Raw genomic sequence first — 15,126 nt, 5'->3', positions numbered from 1 at the left:
CTCAGGAGTTGTAATATTTCAGAACGACCGAGAGGTAAGGTTTGGAAGAGAGGGATGACTCGCGTGCAGAGAAACACAGGTTCAAGTGTGTCACTGACTTTGTTACATCGAAGATGTCGCTGAACTCGGCGGCGGCGCTGTGCAGCGTGCGTGGGTCAGAGCCAACGCGAAATGCCGGAATCTGTAGCGTCTGTGTCCGGTTGCTCAGCCTTGCGTAGGTAGCGCTCGCAGTCTCGCTACGATTAAGTGGCCGCCGCGTGTGCTACTTGCACTCCGTGGCCCGGAACACGGCTGACTGCTCCCTCGAGCGCGGACCCCACGTAGAACGCTGAGGATAAACAGGAGACCGCCGTCGTTGCAGAGAGGCTTAGCAGGCCCGGGCGTCCGCCCAGGGCAGCACGTTCAGTGTCTGCAGACAGCTGTGCACCCGGGAGGCCGCGAGTTCGCGCCCCGCCGCTGCTCCTGCGGACGGCAGTTTGCAGTCTGCCGGACGATGCCACCCAGAGAGCGGAGGCTAGCAGCCCTCTCGCTCCCCACGCCGTGTACCTCCAAGGTGCGACGCACCCCGCCACAGCAATGACGCGTCTATGCAGAGGAGGTAGCTTCAGCTGGGCGGATGGCGGCCGATATCCATCACCAAAACGTCGTCGTGGTGGGTCTGCTACTTAAATAATCGTTATCCTCTGGTTCTGGACGTAGAGAGAATAGCGACACGACTTCCCGATTTGAGCCTCAGTGCTCGCGTGTTTATATGTCTTTTCCTTACGCCTCTGACGTAGTTCCTCTGGAGTGCTGTTTGTAATTACAACGTCAGCTTTCTTCAGCCTGTGTCGGCCCCTACGCACAGCTTACTATGCGCCGTTGTAACTGCAGTGGGTTCTTCACAACGCGTCGATGCCCTGTGCTGCCCTAATTCGTCGTAAATCTGCCTCGCACACTCGTTGGTAAAATATCAGCACCGCCTGTGCCTGCCATCCGATGTGCCAATCGGTCGCTTACCTACTGCCTTCCAACCATATCTGCACAAAATCTACAAGAATTCCCCAAATCCACTCCCGTACTAATTCGTGGTACTGCAGTATACAACCATCCTTTATTTACATCAATGAAATAAGTATATTTGTTAAATCACGTCTGTGATACAATGTAACGTGTACCATGCGAATTCAAAGACTAAACAAGTTAAACATAACATTATTTGTGACAGACAGTGAGTATGTTGGAATGAACATACGTTAAATAGTGATTTGTTAGATGGCGTCGTCAAGTTAGTTGTGAAAACTGTGCCAACGTCATTCAGCAGAGCTGAGTAATCCCACATTTAATTATCATCCTCACATCTTCCCCATCTCAAAGGTAACATGAGTTTTATACTAGTGTGTCTTCTGACTATTTCATCAGTTCCTTGTTTTAAAGACAAATGCTGGTGCTTCAGCATCATCTTCTACTCTATTGCTTGGTAGCGTTCCTCCTAGACGGATGGGTTATAAAAGGTAGTGTCACTTTATGGTGTAATACTTGATTTAAATTAAAATGTTACGAATGTTTACTTTAATCGTTTGTCATTTGGTTCTCGAAGCAATTGTTGCCTTAATACGATGATGAAATTTATCGGCTCGATTGTCACGGCTTTAAGTGCATATTGCACGATCAATGTTAGAACCCATTTTCACTCAGAAGTTCCATTACGAAGTCTGATTCCTTTTTAGAGGATTATTTCGTTACAAGCTCAAAAAAATGGTTCAAATGGGTCTGAGCACTATGGGACTTAACTTCTGAGGTCATCAGTCCCCTAGAACTTAGAACTACTTAAACCTAACTAACCTAAGTACATCACACACATCCATGCCCGAGGCAGGATTCGAACCTGCGACCGTAGCGGTCTCGCGGTTCCAGACTAACGCGCCTAGAACCGCACGGCCACACCGGCCGGCGTTACAAGCTCAATACGGTACAAAACTTTTAATTATCTTTTCACCGTCACGCATCATCGTGTTAAAAATGGGCCATCAATATAGGCTTCCCCGATTTTGATTGCTCCCATCAAAATTATAATCACCTTTCTGAGTTAGACTTATTTTATTTTTTACAAATAAAATAATAAACTTGCATGAAGAGGACGAGCGATTATAAATGTAATCTCGGTTCTTAACAAGTGTGCACTTGTCGTTAAATAAAGACTGTGGAAAATGTTAACTAAAGGTGTAGGAATTCGTGTTAAAATATCATGCAGTCATGGGAAACCAGTATAAAGACAGGGTTGCCACTAAAGTAATAGTACAATATCTGAAGCATACACGTATCGAATTTATTATGACACTAGTAGATGCATGTAAGACTGAGAATGACATAGTTTCTTTCGTAATACGAGTAACAAAATTTAGCGTTCGCATTCCGTGGATGGAATTTAGTATAAAGGCACTCACTATCCTGTTGTCTTATTGCATTATTAGTACTTTTTCCAACCTCTGTTCGTCCTAATTACCTCAAAGATTCTCTTTGGCATTGATTTTGTTAGGGTTTGTAGTTATTGCCGTGAAATTGTCGCCCTCTCCTCTCGTATCGCTCTTTTCAGCTCACATACGGCCTGAGATTGGCTTCCATTGTGATAAACACTCCTTGGAAGTATTCCCGAAAGATTTTCCGCGGGGTTCAAATCCGGGTTACGTGCAGGCCAGGGCAAGACATCGATATCTTTATCTTCAAACCAATTTTTGGTTGTAGCAGAAACATGCACAGATGCATCATCCTTTTGAAATTATCATCCCCTGGAATGCATGTATCATAATCAGTTCTGTCCCTAGCATCTCAGAGTACATGTTAGAGTTCGTTCTAGTGTTCAACCAAGCAAAGCGTAATTTACTCTTAGCGCATAATGCTGCCCAAGTCCACCAACAAAATTTCTGCTCATTCTTGTCTGCTATTGTGTTCTCAGACTACCCGCGAGGGTAGCCAAGAGCGCTAACGCGCTGCTTCCTGGACTCGGGTAGGCGCGCCAGCCCCAGATCAAATCCGGCTGGCGGAATAACGTCGAGGGCCGATCTCTCAGCCAGCCTGGATGTGGTTTTTAGGCGGTTTTCCACATCCCGCTAGGTGAATACCGGGCTGGTCCCCATGTTCCGCCTCAGTTACATGGCTCGCAGACGTCTGAACACATTCACACTATTCCATGGATTACACTCGACGCAGACAGTTGGGGTACACTAATTCCGTCCTGGGGGGGGGGGGGGGGTGGCAGCAGGAAGGGCATCCGCCCACATGCCAAATCCGATTAACAATGGCTGACCCTGCGTACCTGCGGGACAAGGCTCAAGCGATAGAAAGTCTGTTCTCAGACCATGCCAATAATCCTAGCTGCAGTAAAGGTATGTATACACACACTAACACCACACAGAGCCAACTGCCTTTATATCAAGTTCCACCCTCTGCCACTTGAATCACTGATATCTTGTTATATCTGTACTACTGCCATCAATAACGATACCATCTGGTTGCATCTATCGATGTACTGGATCTCATGCTAATGCATACACACTGTGCGCAAGTATTCCAACCGACAACGTTAATTTTTCTACAAGTACCCTTGACTTTATCTGATTTCCACTACCATAATTCCTTAATGCGGGACGTCGACGTAAATTGTTTGAATTTCACACCGATGTAAGTTGTCAGTGTCGTTTCTTTACGTGTGTGCCTTAAGAGATAATTGGCCAAACTTGTAAATACAATAGGACCTGTATCGCTAATACCATTGTTTCTCAACAAACTTTGATGGCGTACATTCTTATTAATATAGTACATGTTATTCATAGCAATTGTTTATTTGTTGTGCTTGCGTATGCTCTGGTTTTTGACACACTATGATGTGACCGATTTGTCATTGCAGACATCGAGCTGAAGGTGCTGTTTATATGCAAGGACTGGGCTCCACAGCTCTACAGAACAGTACCTCTGCTCTCAATGGTTGCAGACAAATGTTACGTGCCTGAGTTGAAGGCGCAATCGAACTGCAGATAGTCCAAAATCGGTCTGTGAAAGACGTTGTGTCGCGAGCACGGCTTGCATTGCGCGACTCCTACCCACGTTTGCAGAAAAATGCTAGGTGTTTCCTCTAGGCTAACCTTACGAAGGTGATGGGCATAGAAGGCTTGGCAGGGCAGTGCGAAATTTGGTGAGAGAGGTTAATACTAACTGTATTCTGGGGACTTGCTGGCTATTGAGGTTGGGTCTGTATTCTCCAGCGTAGGTTTTATGTTGTGATCGATATGGCTCTGCCAGCTACTATCTGCTAGGTGTTATTCACTGTGCATTAGGAGACTTCTTGATGGTCGGTGCCTAGTGTGAGAGATATTTTCCTTCCTACTCGCTCTCTCTCCAATTTGTGCATGTGATGCATTTAACATTTGCTGATGACCACAGTGTGCTGTGTCTCATGGTCCACAAATGCTGGCATCTGTGTCGACAATTTCCCCAGCCTGGAGCTAGTGGCCTGGAGCTGGAGGCTTAGGGAGGAAGCATGTGGCACCGGCCATCACAAGTGGATGTTGGTTCTGAGCACCCTAGCCAGAGAGGTGTACTGTGATGACATCAAGCACTGCAACTGTCAGCATGCCAAACTGTTTTTTTAGTGCAGGTGATGTAATAATAAATGTGTCTACTTTAGTGGATAACTTTGCTAATATGGGTGTTATTAATACCAATTAATTTGACAATCTTGGAAAGTGGAAGGAAATCGGTAAAATTCTAATGGTTGGTCAGAGTGTTTACAGAATTTTTATTGACAATGTATTGTCAAAGTGTCTTACAACATATGTTTTGTTAATATTTACCGCCATTTTATAGATTATGTCATGACATCATTAAATTTCTTTATTTCTGCCTATAGGACAATGTACGCATTTTAATACGTACAATATGACACCACACACACAACTAGTCATGGATGGATAGTGTAAATTTGGTATCTAACGAGAGTTTGTTTATATATCATGCTGTGGAATTTGTCTAACACTTAAATTCCCTGCAAGACCATGTTTGTACTTAAATAATGTATATCTTAAGATAGAGCTGTGGATATTTAGAAAATCGGTAAATATCAACAAATTAAGTCATAATTGTAAAATAGCTATTAATTATGAGATGAAGAGGTTAATTGTTCTTACATGTGTATTTATTCTGCTTCAGGGTGGTGGCAAATGTATGATGGTGCTTCATGACAATCCTTCCACTTCACTGCACAGGCCACAAACGATGCAACCCAAATGTTTTCTCTAGTTATAAAAAGGAAGGGGGGAGATCTTGAATATTATTAATCCAAGTGGGCAGGGCGCTGGGAAATGGGGCTGAGGTGAGTGGGCAGGATGTGTAACCGGACACTGAAGGTCAAGGCTGTCAAGAACTGGCAGTGCCTCAGGTCCCTGGGCAGGCCTGAGGTAGAGGGGAGTGGCATGGGCTGATCCTAAAGGTACCATGGGCAGGTTTGGAGAGGTGATCTTGAATATAACTCTCCCAGTTACCTCAGTTATAACCTGATACCCACTTATCACTGACCTTGGGATAAGATCGTTATCTGGACCAGAACTGTCACTACTTATCTACGTCTTAGCAGTTATAGCGTTATCTTATCATTTGAAGTTATGTGTCACCCCAACATTTACCTGACCCAGAATGCCCACTACTTATCTACTTGTGTTTGTTTCTAGCTTATGCGTACAGTGGCACTACATGTGAAATAAAAATGGTGCACTTAATTGAAATATATACCTATTTCATGCCACTGAAGATGCAACAATAGAGGCGATACATGGCTGGCATCATTAAATTTGCATTTGTTCGGTTGCACATGGTCAAACATAACTCAAATGGCTCTGAACACTATGGGACTTAACATCTGAGGTCATCAGTCCCCTAGAACTTAGACCTACCTAAACCTAAGTAACCTAAAGACATCACACACATTTATGTAGGCAGGATTCGAACCTGCGACCGTAGCGGTCGCGCGGTTCCAGACTGAAGCGCCTAGAACCACTCGGTCACACGGCCGGCTCAAACATAACTGAACACATGTTAATATAATATTAATAGCAACTAAAGTAGACACATCAACAATATGCAAGATATTATTAGTGGCATAAACATATAAGCCATTCCTGTGAAGTCTCTGCCGTCTGATACTGCACACAGTGAGGCTGACAGAGGACACCACATGCCACGCCAGACCCATAATGGCGCCACATGTTCATAGCCAGTTGTCACACAGATAGCTCTTATAACAGGAGTCACATTGTTATAGATGACGCACCAAACAGAAATCACACTATGTTTACAATACATGGTAATCAATCCATCCGCCTCTAGCTACGTCTGACCCCACGGAGGGCGCTGTTACCAGGAACTACTTCCTTCATCCGCAAAACAATACATGGATGAACATTCTTCCGACCGTTTCTGCCAATTTCTGTCGTCTGTGAACTGGAGCGAGACTCTACAGGGGAGGTTGTTTGGTTGATTTAGGGGTGGGACCAAACGGCGAGGTAATTGGTCCCATTGGATTAGGGAAGGAAGTCGGCTGTGCCCTTTCAAAGGAACCATCCCTGCATCTTCCTGAAGGGATTTAGGGAAATCACAGAAAACCTAAATCGAGATGGCGGGACGTGGGTTTGAACCGTCTTCCTCCCGAATGTGAGTCCAGTGTACTAACCACTGCACCACCTCGCTGTACATGGAAGGACGTAAGTAGGAAACGTGGAGGCATATGTAATATACTTGTTCTTCGAGCCAGTCTTAGCAAGGTAGTATTTGAAGTGATAAATAAAAAGGAATTCAAGAATAAACCTTCTGTGGCTCATTAATAATACTGTTGAAATTGTTCACTGCTATGCCTATGGAGAGCTATAGTCTGTACACCAACATTGAACGTTTGTGTAAACAAAAGTAAAAGGGACAATTACTCAACTCTAAATTAATGTCCTTTTTTCTGTTATTGCTAATTAACAATTTATGCACACTTAATGATTTGTGGGCAGCAAATAGAGTCTTTTGCTGATTATAGACCATACTAAAGCCAATGTACAGTAACTGCTGGTTTTTAAAAAGTTTACACATTTTGTAATTTACTTACTACAACTATACATTTAATTTATCACGTGCAACATTTTCATCAATATAGTTTATTTAAGTAAATTCTCCAATAATGCTTTACTCTTATTAAACCTACATACAAAGCTAAAAAAATCAAATTTGCATGGAAAAACTGCAAAAAGGCAGTTTTATGGAAAGAGGGGCGGGGGACAGCTTAAACAGTTCTACCACAGTAGCAGCATCATCTTCGTATGGTCTGAGTGCAACGAGTATAGTCACCCAGGAATGCCATTGAATGTTCAACTGTTGCACTATGCAGATATTTGCATGTTGAAGTGCGTTGTGTGAGAGCACTCTGCCTGTCACACTACTGAAAGGTAAATATTTACTCACCCTCCACCAACCTGTTTCTCAGGTGTAAATAACACACTGTTGCCTCTCATAGTGCTCTGCCTGTCAGACTACTGAAATGTAAACCTCTACTCGCCCTCACCACCCTATTTCTCAGGGGTAAAAAATGCACTCTAACTGTCAGACTACTGAAATGCAAACTTTTACTCACACTCCATCATCCTGTTTTTCAGGTGTAAACAATACACTGCTGCCCGTCAAGCACTCCACCAGCCAGACTACTGAAGTTTAATTACTGATTCATGCTCCACCATCCTGTTTCTTAGGCGTAAACAGTACACTGCTGCCTGTCACGGCAATTTGACTTTCACATTGCTGTAATGTAAACCTTTACTCACCCACCACAACTCTGTTTCTCAGGAATAAACAATACACTGCTGCCTGTGACAACGCTCCAACTTTCAGACTACTGAAATCCCAGGTATAAACAATACACTGCTTCTTGTCAAAGCACTCCACCAGCCAGACTACAGAAGTGACAGTATTGACTCATGCTCCACCATCCTGTTTCTCAGGCGTAAACAGTACACTGACGCCTGTCACAGCAGTCCGACTGTCAAATTGCTGTAATGTAAATCCTTACTCACCCTCCACCGCTCTGTTTCTCAGGTGTAAACAGTACGCAACTGCCTTTCACATCGCTCCATCTGTGTGACTACTGAAATGCAAACATCAACTAACCCCCCCTTCCCACTCTGTTTCTCAGGTGTAAACATAACCTCATGGCTGCCTGTCGCAGTATTCCACTTATCAGACCTTTTGAAATGTAAATCTTTCCTCTCCTCCCACCACCCTGTTTCTCAAGTGTAAGCAATAGACTACAACCTGTCCCAGCACTTCACCTGTCAAACTACTGAAACGTAAGCCTTTACTCAGCACCCACCATCCTGTTTATCAGGCATAAGCAATACACCCTTTACTCATCCCCACCATCCTGTTTATCGGGGGTTTACAATACACTGCTGCCTGTCACAGCACTGCGCCTCTCAGACTACTGAACTGTAAACTTTTCGGAATGAGATTTTCACTCTGCAGCGGAGTGTGCGCTGATATGAAACTTCCTGGCAGATTAAAACTGTGTGCCGGACCGAGACTCGAACTCGGGACCTTTGCCTTTCGCGGGCAAGTGCTCTACCAACTGAGCTATCCAAGCACGACTCACGCCCCGTCCTCACAGCTTTACTTCTGCCAGTACCTCGTCTCCTACCTTCCAAACTTTACAGAAGCTCTCCTGCGAACCTGCAGAGTGAAAATCTCATTCTGGAAACATCCCCCAGGCTGTGGCTAAGCCATGTCTCCATAATATCCTTTCTTTCGGGATTGCTAGTTCTGCAAGGTTCGCAGGAGAGCTTCTGTGAAGTTTGGAAAGTAAGAGACGAGGTACTGGCGGAAGTACAGCTGTGAGAACGAGGCGTGGGTCGTGTTTGGGTAGCTCAGATGGTAGAGCACTTGCCCGCGAAAGGCAAAGGTCCCGAGTTCGAGTCTCGGTCGGGCACACAGTTTTAATCTCCCAGGAAGTTTCATATTAGCGCACACTCCGCTGCAGAGTGAAAATTTCATTCTGGAACCTTTAAATATAATTTCAAACCTTCTAAAACTTTTCTCCGTTACATGATTAACGTGAAATATTTAACATATTAACTCATTTGTAAAGTAATTAGATGGCTCTGAGTACTATGGGACTCAACTGCTGTGGTCATAAGTCCCCTAGAACTTAGAACTACTTAAACCTAACTAACCTAAGGACAGCACACAACACCCAGCCATCACGAGGCAGAGAAAACCCCTGACCCCGCCGGGAATCGAACCCGGGAACCCGGGCGTGGGAAGCGAGAACGCTACCGCACGACCACGAGATGCGGGCAAAGTAATTAGATGTTTGAAGCTGTTTTACGATGTTTTGTTACAAAATAACGGAACTATTGCTGTAAAACATTTTATTTAAAAAATACATGGTTAGTTATTGTCATTCACAATATACTTCCCTTCTCTATCCCTAAAACCCTCCACGCGAATTTTTCATTGACGGAAACAGTGTTGGAAGTCTTCCGCTCTTGAGCACTTTTTATTTCACTACTTCAACGGACTGAAATCTTGTTTCTTTTAATGCCAATATGACCTTGGGGAGTAGATAAAAGTCACACCATGTTAGGTCAGGCGAATAAGGTGCGTGGTCTAATACTGGGATGCTGTAATTCACTAGAAGCTTGTTAGCAGACAATGCAATATGAGCCGGTGCAATGTACAAACCATGGCTTGTTCTTGCACAATTCCGTTCGTTTTTTTTTATTTCTCAGGCCTCAACGTAGTAACGTTAGATAATAAAAAAATGGCTCTGAGCACTATGGGACTTAACATCTGTGGTCATCAGTCCCCTAGAACTTAGAACTACTTAAACCTAACTAACCTAAGGACATCACACACATCCATGCCCGAGGCAGGATTCGAACTTGCGACCGTAGCAGTCGCGCGGTTCCGGACTGCAGCGCCTAGAACCGCCAGACACGTTAGATAATAGTATGACCTTTAGGAACCTAGTGAAAATACACAATTCCATGAATATAGAAAAATAAAACTATCATCGCTACGAATCTTGGTTTGCTCGTTCGAGCCTTTTTGCTCTTGATGCAGTTGGGTCCTCCAAATGCATGGACTGGCGTTTATTTCCTGGATGATAAGTGAAAAGTCAATGTTCGTCACATATTATCACTCTTTCCATGAAATTAGGATCATTTTCAATGGTATTTAAAGTGCCATAGTAACATTTTCAGGAGCTTCTTTTTGTTCGGTCGTGGAAATTTTTGCCACCAATTTGGCATACATCGTTTATGCAAAATTTGCCTTACGCATTCTTTGTCAATTTCTACAGTTTGAGCAGTCGATCGAATACTCATCTGATGGTCAAATCAGATCAGATTACCTACTTCTTCGATATTTTCATTCGTTTTTAATGTCGACGGGCGTCCGAGGTGTGACTCATCTTCAACTTCTTCTTGACCATCTTGGAAACGCTTGAAGCATTCAGAAAGTAGCGTACGTCAGGAACAGTCTTCACCATACATTTGTTTCGGTAAAAGATAGGTTTCAGTAGCAGTTCTTCCAAAATCATGTGAAAAATCTCGACAATTCTTTGCTCTATTACTACACTTATCTTTTTTTTTCGGCAAAACAAGATAACAGCTCTTACTGTGTGACGGCATCAGTCCCGTTATTTTACAGCCACACCTTGTATGCAAGGGAGATTCTTTAAAGAATCGAGAGATTCTTTAAAGAATCGAGGGTGGGAGATTTGGTTGGTGGTTGGTTGATTTGGGGTAGGGGACCAAACAGCGAGGTCATCGGCCCCGTCGGATTAGGGAAGGATGGGGAAGGAAGTCAGCCGTGCCCTTCCACAGGAAACATCCTGGCATTTACGTGAAGCGAAAAGGGAAATCACGGAAAACCTAAATCAGGATGGACAGACGCGGGTTTGAACCGTAGTCACCTCGCTGGGTGTGCTAGATTTACTGCTTGTTATAATTACATGCACGATGACAGGAACAGCACGCTGTGGCCGCTGAAACGGCGGCTGAACGCAGGTCCGGCGGCGTTCGCTGTCTGCCGATGCAGCGGGAGGAAGTGCCTTCCTTTGTATCAGAGCTCGCACCCGCAGGCAGCAGGCGGCGCCAAGCGATAAAGTCCGGCGGCTATCAGCGTGCTGCGTTGCTCGGGTCCTGTGCGGTCGTAGCTGCCGTACACTCGTACAAGCCTCATAACACACCAGTGTTTGTTGACCTTACCGCAACGTATGGATGTATTATTGACAATTTCTTTTTGCAGTTTTCCGATTGTAATGGAACTGTATCACTAGTAAAAGGCGAAAAAAGTGTTTAGCGCGGTATTCCAAGTAAGTAATACGTACAGAGTGGGTACAATTAAAAATTCGCTACTTGAGTCAGGGTAGAAGGAAAACTACTTACCGAATAGGCACCCAACTTTACAGGAATCATGTCCAAACTGATGGGGATTTGCGTTCGTATTGCAGTGACATGACTTGCTTTTACAAAGGATACCAGGAAAGTTTTGAGATACGACGCAACAGTAAGTCCAGGACACTGACTGTTGCTGTGTTCTGAGAATACCTCAAACTTGCATTGTAGCCGCTGTGCCAAGTTTATGGGAGCAGTTGTTCTCTAGCAGGGTGAGTTTGAACAGCTTGCTATGGCATCGTGATTACGAAGTGAGATTCGGGCAGTTTTGCGGAACAATTTTGCGTGTGGTTTCGACTTAGACCTGTGCTTTGAAGAAATGATTCTTGCACTCGGTGATGTGTTTCCACCTCGTTCAACTACGAGGGTTGGAACTTTAATAGGGGCAACTATTTATTTACAGCTCGTACAAAATAGATACGTGTTTCAGAGTTTTACTGACCTTCAAAGTAGTCACCAGCATGGTGTATAACCCGTTGCCAGCGATGTGGAAGTCGTAGGATACTCTTAGCAGTGCCAGTTGCGTTGACAATTCGAGTGGCGCGGTCTATTGCCCGACGAATTTGTAGCAGTTCTGAAGCGAATGCCGTGAAGTGTTTTCTTCAGTTTAGAAAACGAGCTGAACTCACGAGGGCTTAAGTCAGGGGAGTGTAGTAGGCGGTATAGCACTTAGCAGCCCCATCAGTCAAACAAATCAGTAAGAGCTTGCACTGTGCGTGCTTGAGCATTGTCCTGCAAAATGATGGTCAGGTCCTGCAGAAAGTGTCATCACTTCTGTCTCTATGCTGTTCATTTTGGAACACAACTTACGACCAGCATAGAGACAGAAGTGATGACACTTTCTCCAGTACCTCACCACCATTTTGCAGGACAATGCTCAAGCACGTACAGTGCAAGGTGTTACTGATTTGTTTGACTGATGGGGCTGCTAAGTGGTATGCCACCTACTGCACTGCCCTGACTTAAGCCCTCATGAGTTCAATTCGATTTCTAAACTGAAGGAAACACTTCACGGCATTTGCTTCAGAACTGCTACAATTTCGTCGGGCAATAGACCGCGGCGCTCGAACTGTCAACGCAAATGGCACTGCTAAGAATATCCTACGACTTCCACATCGCTGGAAACAGGTTATACACAATGCTGGTGACTACTTTGAAGGTCAGTAAAACTTTGAAGCACGTATCTATTTTGTATGAGCTGTAAATAAATAGTTGCTACTATTAAAGTTCCAACCCTCGTATATTCAGATAGTACACAGAATTACAAAGAGGAAATTTCGCTTTGGAGACTGCTGAGAGGACGGGAAGGCCACGATCACCAGTTACAGGGGAAAGCAATGATGCTGTGAGGACAATGCTGGACCAAGACAGGCGAGGGACCTACAAGCAGATGGAAGATACCTTAGTGCTAAGTGCACCAGCAATTCGTTCGAGGCCGGCCAGAGTGGCCGAGCGGTTCTAGGCCCTTCAGTCTGGAACCGCGCGACCGCTACGGTCGCAGGTTCGAATCCTGCCTCAGGCATGGATATGTGTCATGTCCTTAGGTTAGTTAGGTTTAAGCAGTTCTAAGTCCTCTGATGACCTCAGAAGTTGAGTCCCATAGTGCTCAGAGCCATTTAAACCAATTCGTTCGATTCTGTACGATCATTTACAAGTAAAGAAATTTCGTTGTCTCTGGGTGCCGCATAGACTGACGGAAGAGCAGATGACACGACGTGTGACGGGAGATGTTAAAGAAGTTTTTCTAAGGAACAATCACAGTAAGTGACTAACATAGTCATAGGTGATGAGCCCTGGCTACACTAGTATGACGTGCCGACTAAGACTCGAAACAAAGTCTGGGTCTTTGAAGATGATGAGCCACCCGTAGCTGTCAGAAAATCCCAATACGCAAAGAAGAAAGTGATAGCTGTTTTTTTTTTTTTTTCAAATCGAGTGGGATTGTGGAGTGTGTTGTTTTTGACACACGGAAGACAGTCACAGCTAAGTGATACACTGAGCAGAGTCTGGTAGCGTACCGCGCGCCGCGTCATTTGAAGCCCCGCCAGGCGTCATGGACGTCGAAGACCCGTAGAGGTCTCTGTACCATCCCGCCGTAAGCTGTGGCGGCGCGCGCCTCCTGTTCCGCATTTAGAGTGAGGGCGCCACGTTGGGACACGTGGTTACAGCGGCCAATAGCGGCGTCCCCGATCGAGTACCTAAGCGCCTGCCTGTCGTTCAGCCTGCTCCCACCTGGTAGTTTTATTCTTCATCGTGTGTGCTCCAAGTGGGTTTTAAGTGTGTTGTTTCGGAGTGTTTTTAATACTGTGGCCAACTTTTAAACTGTGCATGCGCATTCAGTGTCTTCTCTGTGTTTTAAGACTCGCCAACTGTGTTTTTTTAACTTTCTGGTGACTTTTTTAACTGTCCCCCATGAACGTCTACAAGTCAGTGTATTTTTACCTCCATTTTCTCCCCTTACTCTGTTTTATGTTCCCCTTTTTTATCTCCTTCTGTATGTATCATTTTATTCTTGTTTTAGTTGTCGTGTCACTCGGCTGAAGAGCGGCGGATTGTGTCGCTGACTGCCCTCCCCTGCCCATATGGGGCAGGGGAATGAAATCACAATAAAGAAAAGAAAAATTCAGCCTGCCAGTCTAACCTCACGTGCGTCTCAGGACATATTGCGTCGAATTAGACAGCGTATTGACTTCCGTGTTTTCTTTACGAGTGGACGTGGTTGTCTTGTTTGGTTTGTGCCTCTGTTTTCTGTTCTTGTTGTGTCGTAAGGTCCTTTGTTGGTCGTGTCGGTCCTCTCCCTTTGTGTTGTAGTTCGTGGGCCACTCCACGGGTCCCGCCGCCCTTTCCGTCATTTCTACCCCGCGACCGTCTCGATCGCAGTTACAACACGGCGCTTGCCCAAAGTCATCCAATCTTTGAAGAACCTTGTGACCAAAGTCAAGAATCGACACTTGGTTCGTCCATCACGACAATGCTCCAGCTCATCGAGCCAAGGCATGCACGGAATATATGCAGGCTACCAGACTGAAACTTCTTGAGCACCCTCCTTACAGTCCAGACCTTGCTCCTTGTGACTTTTCACTGTTCCCCCATGTGAAAATGAAGCTGAAAGGAGTGCAGTTTTCAGGTGATGAGGACCTCCTGAGGGCTCGGCTCAACGAGTGTGGCGTACTTCCTACAGAAACTTGGGAGAACTTGTTTGGGGATTGGTTTCAGAGGATGGAGAGGTATATTCAATGTGGCGGAAATTACTTTGAAAAAATTAAAGAAATAAAGCTGTGCTGCAAAACTTTCCTAGTACCCTACGTACTTGTACGGCGACGTACAGTTGAAACACAGGGTTCAGTGTCATATGGGTCTGGACAGGGTGAGCAGGGCTATACTCTTAAAGCTGTTTTATTAAAACAACAACGACAATCCTGCTGCTCTTCGCGAGTATTGACGCATTAAAGGAATACGGAGAGGTTCTCTTTCCACACCAGGATTGAATGACATAATCCGGATGTTCGAATTAATTGGCGATTTGCGAACTGCTCCCGAGAGAGGGAAGTTACCGTTTCCACGGCGGATAATGCTAGACACGATGTGTGATATTCAAGCAGCGCATGAGCTTTGTCACAACTGAACATTCCATGGTCCACTGTTCGAGAAACACTGCGAACAGTTG

General features: G+C 44.9%; 1 non-coding gene across 1 annotated transcript; it reads right to left on the bottom strand.

Moving 5' to 3' along the window:
• Positions 1 to 8,570: 8,570 nt before the first annotated feature.
• Trnas-cga (transfer RNA serine (anticodon CGA)) lies at positions 8,571 to 8,645 on the bottom strand. Its single transcript has one exon. It is a non-coding gene; the product is annotated as a tRNA-Ser (tRNA).
• Positions 8,646 to 15,126: the final 6,481 nt, after the last annotated feature.

This window comes from Schistocerca cancellata, chromosome 5 (genome assembly GCF_023864275.1).
Source record: "Schistocerca cancellata isolate TAMUIC-IGC-003103 chromosome 5, iqSchCanc2.1, whole genome shotgun sequence".
Lineage (NCBI taxonomy): Eukaryota > Metazoa > Arthropoda > Insecta > Orthoptera > Acrididae > Schistocerca > Schistocerca cancellata.
The sequence above is the reverse complement of the archived record's forward strand: the minus strand, read 5'-3'. Positions and strand labels throughout refer to the sequence as shown.